The sequence below is a fragment of the Amblyomma maculatum genome, chromosome 6 (assembly GCF_055883805.1).
Source record: "Amblyomma maculatum isolate TAMU_Amacu chromosome 6, ASM5588380v1, whole genome shotgun sequence".
Lineage (NCBI taxonomy): Eukaryota > Metazoa > Arthropoda > Arachnida > Ixodida > Ixodidae > Amblyomma > Amblyomma maculatum.
This window is the reverse complement of record NC_139349.1, coordinates 167,705,249-167,718,519: the sequence shown is the minus strand read 5'-3', so window position 1 is coordinate 167,718,519 and position 13,271 is coordinate 167,705,249. Positions and strand designations below refer to the sequence as shown.

General features: G+C 47.7%; 1 pseudogene; it reads left to right on the top strand.

The window, feature by feature from the left end:
* The first annotated feature begins 272 nt into the window (after positions 1–272).
* Positions 273–3,069, top strand: LOC146187357 (uncharacterized; annotated as a pseudogene).
* Positions 3,070–13,271: the final 10,202 nt, after the last annotated feature.

The following is a 13,271-nucleotide window of genomic DNA, read 5'->3' as shown; positions in this document are numbered from 1 at the left end:
AGCCAAGATCCAGTGCCGTGAAAACTGCACAGCTTCTCAGCTTTGCGGGTGAAGACGCGTTAGAAGCCTTCAATAACTTCACGTTTGCCACAGGGGAAAGCAAAGAGGACTTTGATACAGTGGTCGCAAAGTTCGAGTCGTACTGCGTCGAGCAGCAAAATGACGTTCACGAACGATACATATTTCGCACTCGCATTCAAGAAAAAGGGGAGTCCTTCGAGCAGTTTCTTCGGGATTTCAAGAAACAAACCAGGCATTGCAACTTTGGCACAATGGTTGACGACATGGTGCGCGATCAAATCGTTTTTGGCACAAACTCTCCCAAACTTCGGGAGAAGATGCTAAGGGACAAAAAGTTGACGCTTGAAAAAGCTGTTGCTTTATGCAAGACGGCGGAGACTGCAGCCCGTCAAAACGAAGTTTGGAACGCAGGAAAAGAAGAGACGGACGTGGATGCCGTTTACTCGAGCACGCATACTTCAAGAGCCTCGAGACTTCCTCAACGAGACAGCCGGTGTACTCGCTGCGGCCGAGTACACGCCCCTCGCCGTTGCGCAGCATATGGAAAGACATGCTACTCGTGCCATGGGCTGAACCACTCGCGTCTTGCTGCAGAACTGCGGGCGTAAATGAGATTCAGCAAGAAGAAAGCTTCGAAGTGCTAACAGTCGCTGTTGGAACCGTCGACAGCAACCGCGAGTGGCGCATCAAGGCGAATATGGGCAGCCGAGAAGTGGTGTTTAAAATTGACACTGGCTCACAAGCTAACATCATACCCTTGTCGGTGTACCGCAAGTTACGTATGGCTGCATTGCAACCCAGTAATGCCACACTCCGGTCTTATAACGGTGGGCTCATCAAGCATTGCGGCGTGGTTGCAACAAGCGTACTAGTTGGAGACAGAGAGGTGGCCGCTGAATTTTTTGTGGTAAGAAAGGACCGCCAAGCCATTTTGGGACTTGAAACAAGCGAGCGATTGGGCCTGATCCAACGAGCGGTAGAGGCAGTCACGACCACAGCGGGAGGCGTAGCCCAGCAGTTTCCTGGACTGCTCAAGGGGACCGGATGCCTTCAGCGAAAACACAGAATAACGCTCCGCAAGGACGTCGTACCCGTCGTACAGCCGGCGCGAAGAGTGCCACTGTCTCTTCAGCAACCGCTGCGTGCCGAACTGGACAGGATGGAACAAGAGGGCATGGTACGGAAAATGAGCAACCCGACCGACTGGGTAAGCCCATTAGTCGTTGTGCGCAAAAAAGACGGCAAGTTGAGAGTATGTCTTGACCCCAGGAAGATTAACGAGAGTCAGAAGCGAGAGCACTACCAGATGCCTCGTCGAGAGGACATCGAGGCGGAGCTGGCAGGTGCGAAATTTTTCTCTCGTTTGGATGCGAATGCGGGGTTTCACCAAATTCCGCTCGATGAGGACTCTTCAAAAATATGCACTTTCGCGACGCCCTTCGGACGCTATTGTTTTCTGCGCCTTCCATTCGGCATAGCCTCAGCCAGCGAAGTGTTCCAGAAAGCCCTGAATGAGATATGTGATGGCCTCCCAGGTGTGCGAGTGTATGTCGACGATGTTCTAATTTGGGGTGCAACTAGGGCAGAGCATGACGAACGCTGCATAACGTCCTAAGGGTGGCTGAAGGGGCAGGACTGACCTTTAACGAGGCAAAATGTCAGTTCGGTGTTGAAGAAATTGCATTCTTGGGCGACATTATTAGCAGCAGAGGCATAAGACCAAACCACACCCTCGTGAAGTGCCTTCTAGAAATTCCAAAACCGAAAGATAAACAAGCGGTGCAGAGAATGCTTGGCGTTGTGAATTACTTTAGCAAATACTTACCAGCACTAGCTCAGCAAACGACAGCGTTGCGGTCCCTTATCAAGCATAATGCGCTGTTTGAGTGGACACTTAATCATGAGAAGGACTGGCAGGACATTTGCAAAGCATTGACCAAAGCACCTCTTCTGGCAATATTTGACCGAAGTATGGAAACGAAAGTGACATCAGACGCATCACAAGCTGGCATAGGCTCAGCCCTGTTACAGCGTCATGGGGTACCTTCAGACCGGTAGCATATGCATCTCGCGTCCTGACAGAAGCCGAGCAACGATATCCACAAATTGAGGAAGAAGCACTTGCCCTTGTCTTTGGTTGCGAAAAATTCCATCATTTTGTGTATGGCCATCCGATATCTTTATAAAGTGACCACCGGCCGCTGATGGATATCGCTAAGAAAGCAATGGGGGACATGCCGCCTAGAGTGCAGCGTTTCTTTTTGCGGCTTTTGAAGTACAACTACGTGCTATCGTATGTTCCTGGCAAACAGATGGAGTTCGCCGATATGCTGTCAAGGTCGCCGCTTCCTGCTGATGTCGTCGCTGTGGACACGGATGATGTCGAAGTGCACGCCATCAATGTCCTATCGTCAACCATGAGTGAAAGAACAATGACGCGCCTTGTGCGTGAGACATCGGCGGATCCCTATCTGCAGTGTGTGATCGAGCGCATTTCGACAGGCGGGCCTATGGACGGGTGTTTGAAGCCTATCGCGCCGGAGCTATCAGTTGTGAGCGGCGTACTCATGAAGGGCACCAGGGTCATAATTCCCACAAGTATGCGTGCCGAGATATTGCAGCGAATTCATGCAGGCCACCTCGGTATAGCCATGAGCAAAGCAAGAGCTAGGCGACTGGTTTACCGGCCTGGGATGAACTCTGACATAGAATCGCAGTAATGCGGAAAGTTGAGCTAGTTGGTACATGATTGCAAATTACGAGCGCTGCGACGGAGAACAACAACGAGCGCCTGTCCTTGTCATTACTCTCTCGTTGTTGGTCTCCGTCGCGGCGCTCGCAATTTGCAGACATATAATCATTGAACCAGAAGTGTGGAATCTGCAGGAAGTACGCCTACAGCCAGCCAACAGAACCACTATTGCTTCGTTCAACGCCGAATCAAGCTTGGCAGCGTGTTGGTGCCGATATACTTCAGTACGGGGGAAAGTACTATTTGTGCGCCTATGCCGCAATGTCAAATTTCCCGGATGTAGAGAAACTCTCTGATCTGAGTGCGAGCACAGTCATTGACAAGCTCAGTGCAATGTTTTCAAGATATGGCATCCCAGCTGAACTTTGCACTGATAATGGACCTCAACTTTCTAGCCGCGAGTTTGCACGTTTTTCGAAACTGTATGACTTTAATCACACTACATCCAGCCCACAATTTCCGCGCTCACATGGTCTTGCTGAAAAGGGCGTGCAGGTGATCAAAAGGATTCTTAAGAAGACAAACGAAAGAAATGAAGATTTTTGGCTTGGTGTATTAAATTACAGGACGAGTCCATTGGAAGACAGCCGATCGCCTGCAGAGCTGCTTCAAGGAAGAAGTCTTCGCACTCCACTACCGGACTTCCGCCCGCAGCCGACCATCCAGGTCGGCAAGCACAAGCAGTCGAGCCAGAACAGCCGGCACCTGCCAGCCCTTGCAGAAGGTGACGTCGTACAGATAAAGGGGTCCTCTTGGGAAAGAAAAGCTAAAGTGATATCACCTGCCGGACCACGGTCCTGTCACGTTCAAACCGGCGGAAGCATCTCTAGGCGCAACCGGCAACACTTGCTCGCCACAAAGGAGCGCTCCACTTCATACTCATCGGACGGCAGCGACTCTGCTGACGACCTACCGACTGGAGCCCAGCATGTCACCTCATCACCTCAGGACCCTACAGCCACTTCTGCGACGGCACAGCCTCCCCTCCCAAGGCGGTCCACGCGACCGACAAGGCAACCCATGCGTTTAGGCTATGACAGGAACTTTCAAGAAATCACTAACGACTGATTTTTATTACTAAAGGGAGGGGGATGTATCATATCAGTGCCGGTGCCAGTTTATCAGCAGCTCATGTGAAACGTGCTGCACTGCCTCCTCTCTTCCTAACCCTGCCTTCTCTCCCCACGGGCCTATATATGCACGAGCCGTAATAAAGCTGGGGGTTGTTCCCTGACGGTGCCGTTCGTCATTCCGGTCGACTACTCAATACAGTGTTTATGCATATGAAACACTTATTTTGAAATTTTTCATGAATATTCAGATTCGTATTATTTTTTCCACAACACTCTCGAGGAGCGACAAGTGACAACAGCGGTAAGTTGAAGCTTTCACGCATGTATTCCACACTGCTCTATTAGCACTTGAACACAGTGCACATAACACTGCGAGCAAGGAAAATACGCTTGCGTGATAAAAGCTTGGAACCGGCGCAGCTGCTGGATAGTTATAGGCTAATCTCCAAAAATACAAGACCAACCCTCTACCACTACAGTGTTGCCCCTATCGCAATGCAGCACTGTCAACAGGACTGATGAATTGATTAATGGAAGAATTGTAGCCAAGCACGTCACAAACTTCTGGACATTAAGTCGACAAGCAGCCAAACACCAAGGCCGTGCGAGCTTAAACTCCAATAGCTCACGAAATCAAGCTCTTCTTTGAAGAAATAGAGTGCCAGCTGCTGCTGGCACTCTACCGCTCAAGAGGAAATTATACAACAGTTGCATCTTGCCTGTACTCACCTATGGGGCTGAAACGTGGAGGCTAACCAAGAGAGTTCTACTTAAGTTGAGGACAACCCAGAGGGCTATGGAACAAAAAATGGTAGGGGTAACATTAAGAGATAGAAAGCGTGCAGAGTGGGTCAGAGAAATAACTCAAGTTACCGACATTCTAGTAGAAATTAAGAAGAAGAAATGGACATGGGCAGGACATGTAGTGCGAAGAGAGGATAACCGATGGTCGCTGAGGGTAACAAACTGGATTCCAAGGGAAGGAAAGCGTACGAGGGGGCGGCAGAAAGTTAGGTGGGCGGATGAGATTAAGAAGTTCGCAGGGGTCAAGTGGATGCAGCTAGCACAGAACCGGGTTAAGTGGAGAAATATGGGAGAGGCCTTCGCCCTGCAGTGGGTATAATCAGGCTCATGATGATGGTGATGAGCAGCTGAACGAAGAAAAAAAAGCAGCTCGTGAAGACGAGAGAAGGTTGCGTCACGAAGAAAAGAAAATGTTAAAGAGAAGCAGTGAGGAAAGTAAGGGCAGCGAGGCACGAAGAGAAAGTTGAACTAATGAGGTGTGTTTTCGGGCTATCCGAGATTGATGAAAGCGCTGAAGATTCACAGCAGTTCCCGGTATGTGTAATGTGTAAATAAACCATATTTCACTATTCTTTTCAGTCGTCTGTAGTTTGTCCACTATTAATGGTCGAAGTGTGAAAACACACAGTAAGCGGTAACAAAGAATCATTTAACTGAATATCATTTATTCACATACAAGGAGATCTCAAAACTTCATTAGTTCACTACAGCTTTCACAGCACTGCTTCTAGTACCTTGGTTCTCTTTAGCTCATCTACACTGTAAAAAAAGCCGTAAATCATACGTAGGAACCCTCCATAAAAAAGCATACAGCTGCTCTGTTCTACCTAAAACGGACAGAACGGTAATAATGCATTCGTGAAGGTAGTTGCTATGATGTCGACAAAATTCAATTGAGACCGAAACGCTGCAAACAAAGTGCTGGGTTATGTTGTGCAATTGTTTGCATTCACGGAATAATGTAGATGTGCTTTTGATAAGCCCCCCAAATTCACAAATGCGATGCCTACGGGTCGTGGCGGCGCGGCCTACCTCCCTTAAGGGCTGATACGAAGCCGCCGTATCTGCCTTTATATGTCCTCCTTTTTAGGAAGTTGCAGCGGTTACACAGTGCTCCTTCCCGTTCAGGGTTTTGATAAATTAGGGCTATGCAACCATGTAACTGTGGCCGCTGTGGTGGTGCAGTGATTGTGATGCTGATCTAATTGAACAACGCAGATTGAGAAAAAGAAGACATCGTTTTTGCCAGCAGGTGAGCAAGATTTCATTTTTTGTTCATTATGATGGTGGATGTGCGCGGTGATTGTTTCTTGCGTTGACCACAGTCATTGTTCCATTCACCCCTCAAGAGCCTCTTACCGTAAAAGGAATTTGAACCAACGCTGTCACTTAATTCGTTCAATGAGATAATCTGTAGCGATCTTTTCGAGCCTCTCTTACACGTTCACCGTTTAGTTGTCGGGGTTTTCATGAGTTTCTCAAAGCCAGCAGCGGTAATGAACATTTGTTTGTACTATGCGCTGGACTTGTCACTGCTTCGCAAAAACAGCCGGCATGGGCGTCTGCTTTAAATAGCAGATATAAAAATTTGGAGGACGCTTAAGCTTCGCCTTCAAGAGTGGAACGCGATAGCGTTATTGCACCTCGTTCGCACCGCCCACTCATTCGCTCGGTATGCTCTTGAGTCACACAAAGACATAGTTTTCATAACACTTCTAAGTGCACTGTACAACTTTTTTCTAAATATTTGTTCAAACAAGTGCTTCTCGCAATCTACATTATCGCACTGTGTTGTGTACACTACAACGTTTCTTACTCCCGTGTTCCTTTAGCGTTCACACGCACTGAGTATGTCGGTCAGGCAGCACAGCATGGCGAGCTTTGGTCTCCGCCTTCTGTGCCTCCGTCTTGCGTGGCCTTCCTCGTGGTCGAACACCAGTTGACGGAGATGGTCCATCAGTGCTCGCCGGCGAGGAAGACACTGATTTCATTTATTTATTTATTTGTCCCTTAAAGGCCCGAAGGCATTACATAAGGGGGGGCGTACATACAGGTTGGAGGGTAGTAGCAGAGAACACAAAAGAAAGAAAGAAAGGGGGAAAAATACACGGGGTACCAAAAAAGTGTAAAATAATATACAAACTAAAAGCAAGAAATAAACATACAAAAAGAAAACAAGGAACAGTTGGCACTTCGGTGTCGCAGTATAAATATGTTTATGAGAAGTGATTAGCCAGTTTCTCGCGGAAAAGGCGGCGATCGGAGCATGTAATTACGTTGTCGGGAAGGCCATTCCAGAGCACTATGGAGTCGGGAAAAAATGAACTGCTCATTGCGGAGGTGCGGGTTTTAATGCGTGCGATTGGGTTACTGTGGTTTAGGCGGGATGACGTACGTGGGGGTGGCTGCAGCAACAAATGTCTTGGTGAGCGATAAAAGAAAGAGTGAAAGAGGCATAGCCGGGAAATAACACGGCGAGTTGCTAGTGTTTGAAGGCCGAGGGATCGTTTTAGTAATGTTACGCTGGTATTTCTTGAGTACTGCGATGTAATAAAACGGGCGGCGCGATTTTGAATGGCTTCAAGGTCTGAGATGAGATACGATTGTGATGGATGCCAGACAGATGACGCGCACTCCAATTTAGGACGTACGAATGTTATGTATGCCAACTTTTTTACTTCAGGTGATGCAGATTTTAGATTGCGCCGGAGAAAACCAAGTGTGCGTGATGCTTTGGAACAGATGGTCTGAATGTGTGTTGTCCATGACAGCGATGATGTGATGTGTACTCCTAGGTATTTATAAGATGATGTTATCGTGACGGCGACCGATTTTATGTTGGAAGTGCTATCAATAACTGTGTTTTTGCGGGAGAATGATATGTATTGGCATTTATTTAGATTAAGAGGCATGTGCCATTTGTCACACCACGCTGAGATAGTCGTTAGATCCTGTTGAAGAGCGGCAATGGCGCTAGCGCCGTGGATGGGGCTGTGAATTACGCAGTCATCTGCGAATAAACGTAGCGTTGATTTTATGTTGATCGGTAGGTCATTGATGTAGATGAGGAATAAAAGAGGTGATAAGCCTACACCTTGAGGTACGCCGGATGTTACGTCGGAAAAAGCTGAGCGACAGTTATTAACACAGGTGAACTGCTTACGTCCTTTAAGGAACTGCTCTAGCCAGGAGAGCAAGGTTTGTGGAATGCCGAGCGATGACAACTTAAAAAGAAGAAGATTATGGGAAACACGATCAAATTCTTTTGAAAAGTCAAGAAAGATAGCGTCGATCTGGACAAGGTTATCTAAGTATTGTAGAATGTCGTGGGTGAATTCGGCGAGCTGGGTCTCACATGACAGCTGCTTCCGGAAGCCGTGTTGTTTCGGATAGAAAAAGTTCATTGATTCTAGGTGGGTCATAAGATTGGAAAAAATAATGTGCTCAAGTAGTTTAGACGGTATACTAGTGAGGGAAATGGGACGATAGTTGTTAGGGCACGTGCGGTCATCCGCTTTAAATATGGGTGTAGTTTGAGCTTTTTTCCAATCGTCAGGGACAACCCCGGTATCTAAGGATTGCGTAAAAATTAGATGCAGTACCTGGCTAGACAATGAAATGGTATTTTTTGGTAGCTTGCTGTTAATTTGATCGCAGCCGGCAGATGTAGATATTTTCAGTGAGGCAATAAGCTTTGATACACCATCAGGGTTAATTTCTATTTTAGACATTTCTGAGAGAGATTTCTGGAATGTGTTCATTAGCAGTAACGTTAGCAGCGGAAAAAAACTGTAGCAAGACACTGTAGCGCTACCGGCACTGGTAGACGGCGCCGCTTCCATCACACGCGTCTCAAGAGCGAGCGCGCAAGGCCCTGCAATACAACACCCGTCGACCTGCCAAGGAGTGTAAGACAATGCGCTATGGCGCAGCAATCACTGATGAGGCGCCCCGCGTCGGACTTTGCACTCACGAATCACGCGGCGAGCGCCGAGCAACGCAGCGTTCGGCGCGGCAACGAAACGTGCGCCTGAGCAAGCGGAACGAACCAAAGAACTCGGTGTCTCGGAGGGAGAAAGCCGGACAGCGACGCGCCATGAAGGCGGACGAGATCATGGGGCTGACGCCTTGATGGGATCGTCCTCTATCTAGCTTGGGAGCACCACGCAGAAGCATGATTCCTCGGAAGCAGCTCGGCACACATCGCAGGGGACGCTTTCCCAGCAGAAGCGCTACGGCGCAGCGATCACGCCAGAGGCGTCCGGCATCAGACACTGCACCTAGCAATCGCGCTGTGAGCGGAAAGAGGAGCCGCGCCACCTAAACACCATTTTTCTAGTGACGCACGCTGGATGTTGGAAGGGGAGAGAGCGAGAAAACCTATTAAACGCAAGCGTATTGGGGCATCCTCGCACTGGTACCCGCGCGGCCCGAAGGGGAGAAGCGGGTGAGCGAAGATAGTGATCTAAAGAAAGGAAAGACGCTTGATTCTACAACCCGTGAGGGTGCACGGCGAAACGTCAGGGGCGAGTGGCACGCCACGTGTCGGGGCAGCGCCGCACATTGCGAGGAGGGGTTCTTCTGTGTTTGCCGCAAGATGGCTCTGCATGTGCGCAGAGCGCAGAAGAAATGTAGCGGAAACGTACTTCGCTACTCGTGTAACTGCGACTTCTGTAAGTAAATGCTCATAATTACCGATATACACCGCAGTATAACGTTCTACGGCACGTTTCTAAGGCAACACCGCATTCACTAGAAGCGCTTTTGTACCGCTTTCAAGCATCGAACTCGTGGCTGAGTCGACCAAGCCGAACTTGGATTACTGTTCTGAGGAAGACATCATTTTGGTCACGAAGGTACATGAAACGCGAGACAACTTGTCGCTAAAATAAATGCGCCAGACCAAGCCCTCCTTTTTGTACGGAAAGAAACAAATTTGTTCGGCTCGTCCTTTCCCAGGTCGACGCCCAAATGAAAACGGAAAAAACACGGTGAAGTTTTTGTATGTTCGTCCTCGAAGCACTGAGCATATTCATCACGTACCACACTTTAGCAATAAGGAACAGATTACATATAGTGGCACGCGAGAACATGGACAAATGCCTTCCTTGCCACGCATCACTTTTTCCTTGGCCCTCGATGCTTGGTCATGCCAGTACGGATCTGGGTCCCGGTAAGAATCAAGGGGCACTCCTAGATACAATGCTGAAGTGGTTGACCAGCGCATCCGAGAATAGTGTTCGGGTGTGACCTCCCAGCTACCATGCCAGAAACCGCAGCTTTTTTCCCAGTTTATCTGGGCACCTCTGCCGCTTGCAAAATTTCTGTACTACATTCGTCACCTCACAAATACTTTCTCTATATGCACAAAAGACTGCGATGTCGTCGGCATAAGCCAGTATTTTCACATGCACTGATTGTAGCGTGAATCCTCTTATGCATTCATTATTCCGGATAGCCAAGCAAAGCGGTTCAAGGTAGGCTGCGAATAACAATGGCGACAGTGGACAACCCTGCCTCACAGAAGATCGCACTTGGAGGCTTTCAGTGAGCTCTCCATTCACAACAATCCGTGTGGTACAGTTTTTGTATGCCATTCTAACGCCCTCTAATATTATTCGGCCGACATTTGCATGATCTAATACGGCAAACAGATCATCGTGAGAAACGCAGTCAAAGGCTTTTGCCAGGTCTAGTTGTATCATCGCCACTCGGTCATCAAATGAGTCACAGCATTCTAGTATGGATCGTGCCACGTGTTAGAAGCGATACTTCGCCCTTTTATGCCGCATGTTTGGTGCGTGCCTGCGAGCGTTGTTATAACACCCTGCAATCTTTTCGCTAGCACCTTCATGAAAATTTTGTAGTCGACGTTGGTGAGGCTTATCGGGCGATAAGACCCCACCAACAGGCGCTTATCAGGGTCATCGGTTTTAGGAATTAGCACTATGTTGGGATGTTGTGAAAGACAGCGGAACACGTTTTTTTTCTTAGCTTTCGTCAACAACCTCCAGCAGAGCCTGGGCTATTGGAGGTTTGAACACTTTGTAGAAGGCTGCACCCAGTCCGTCAGGGCCAGGGGCTTTACCTGCTGGCAGGGCATCTATTGCATCCTCAATTTCTTTCACGGAAATCGGCTGCTCAAGCCGTGTTTTAACTTCTTCCTCAAATTTCGGCATAAGTGGAAGGAATTCACTATAGAAGCCCCGTTCAGTTTTTCGCGAGTGACAAAGCATATCTGCGAAATGATCACAGATTGCATTCTTGATTACACTACCGTCCGCCGAAATAGCTCGTATTTCCTTTCGGCACGCGTATCGTTTCTCGTCTGATAACGCACGCTTTGTTGGTGTTTCCCCCGCCCACAGCTGTTTCGTCCGCGCCCGAATGACTGCCGCACTATACTTATCTGAGAATAAAAACCAGCCAAGGGACGAGGACGAAGAAAGACGATGTACACACGGAAGCTGGAACTAACAACTGTGCTTTATTTAAATAATAACATTTCCCAAGAAACCTTGCAAGGCATGTGCAGCTCGACGTCCAACAAACAGCATAAAAGTGACAAACAAAAAGCAACGCTTCGGAGATAGCCAAGATACTAGGATCTTTGAGATAAATAACATTTCTTTCTGCATCAACGATATGGATGCTGTGCTAATACAATTATCTTCTTGCATACTTATGTGATACGCTTCAAGAACTTCGCGCTCTACCTTACCCTTGCCCCTACCAAGAAATGTGACATTTGAAAACAGCGGATAACAACCGCAATCCCTACAATGGCGAGACAAAGTTTTAGCTCTACTGATGTGTGACAAAGAGTTGTGATGCTCTCGCAGCCTATCAATAATACACCGGCCAGTTTGGCCGATGTAAACTTTTTCGCATGTTAGAGGAATCTTATAAATAACACGTGTGGCACAAGGAATATAACAATCATCATGTCGCGTCGAGCATACAGGGGCCTTAGATCTGCCATGAGCAACACGAGAACAAAGACTTGATAGCTTGCAGGGAGCAGAGAAGACAACTTTAACGCCTTGCCTCGCAGCAACTTTTTTGATATTATGGGAAAGTCCATGCACGTACGGCATCACCTCAAGATTCCTCCATTCAGCTTCAGTAAGCTTGGGCACTTTTTCATTGCCCGTCTTAACTCTTTGTAGCGGCGATTCTGCCACAGCATTCAGAAGTGCATTTGGGAATCCTGCGGTAAGCAGCCGGCCAACCTGGTTGCCAAAGCTACTCTTTATTTGGTGGTGGCAACTTTTCTCTAGAGCACTGCGAAAGCAATTCATAACAATACCTCTCTTAACGATTTTAGAGTGAGCGGAGGAGTACGGTAACAACGCTTTCTTGCCTCTCGGTAAAAGACACCAGCAGATATGCCCATCGTCAAGAAAAGTTAGTTGAAGTTCTAAAAATCTTATCTTTTGGTCATTGGGTAGTTCGTACGTAAAACAAAGGGCGTTAGTGCAAGCCTTAAAGGCCTTCAAGACGTCGTTCACAACCTCATGAAAAGAGGCATTCGGTGGAAGTTTTAAAATAATCAAAAAATCATCAACATATCTAAAAAATTTTGCACACGCGTTTGTCAAGAAGAGAGCCTGATAGTAAGTTGTCAAACTTTGCTAAAAAGATGTGGCACAGTACAGGAGCTACACTCGCCCCAATACAAATTCCCTCTTTCTGGATAAACAGAGCGCCCTTAAAAACTACTACGGTGGATGAAAGGTAGACTGTCAGCAGTTCCAAAAACACGTCACCCGAGACACCACATCCATTTTGGAAGGCGATCACACCGTTCTGTTCAATTAGTTCACGCACTGCAACAAAAAGTTCGTCATGAGGGATGCTATAAAACAGGTCTTCGATATCAATAGAGAAGCCGCAGTTGGCTCCAGGTAAGCCGTTGCCGAGCACCTGAACTACTTCAGCCGCGTTCACAACGTTGAAAGGATCCTGTACCGCGAGGGACTGGAGATGTCGCTGTAAGTACTGGCCCAGTGACTTCTGCCAAGTATCAGCTTCTGTTACGTGCCCAAGCTTACTGAAGCTGAATGCCCAAGTGCCCAAGCTTACTGAAGCTGAATGGAGGAATCTTGAGGTGATGCCGTACGTGCATGGACTTTCCCATAATATCAAAAAAGTTGCTGCTAGGCAAGGCGTTAAAGTTGTCTTCTCTGCTCCCTGCAAGCTATAAAGTCTTTGTTCTCGTGTTGCTCATGGCAGATCTAAGGCCCCTGTATGCTCGACGCGACATGATGATTGTTATATTCCTTGTGCCACACGTGTTATTTATAAGATTCCTCTAACATGCGAAAAAGTTTACATCGGCCAAACTGGCCGCTGTATTAATGATAGGCTGCGAGAGCATCACAACTCTTTGTCACATATCAGTGGAGCTAAAACTTTGTCTCGCCATTGTAGGGATTGCGGTTGTTATCCGCTGTTTTCAAATGTCACAATTCTTGGTAGGGGCAAGGGTAAGGTAGAGCGCGAAGTTCTTGAAGCGTATCACATAAGTATGCAAGGAGATAATTGTATTAGCACAGCATCCATATCGTTGATGCAGAAAGAAATAAGTTATTTATCTCAAAGACCCTAGTATCTTGGCT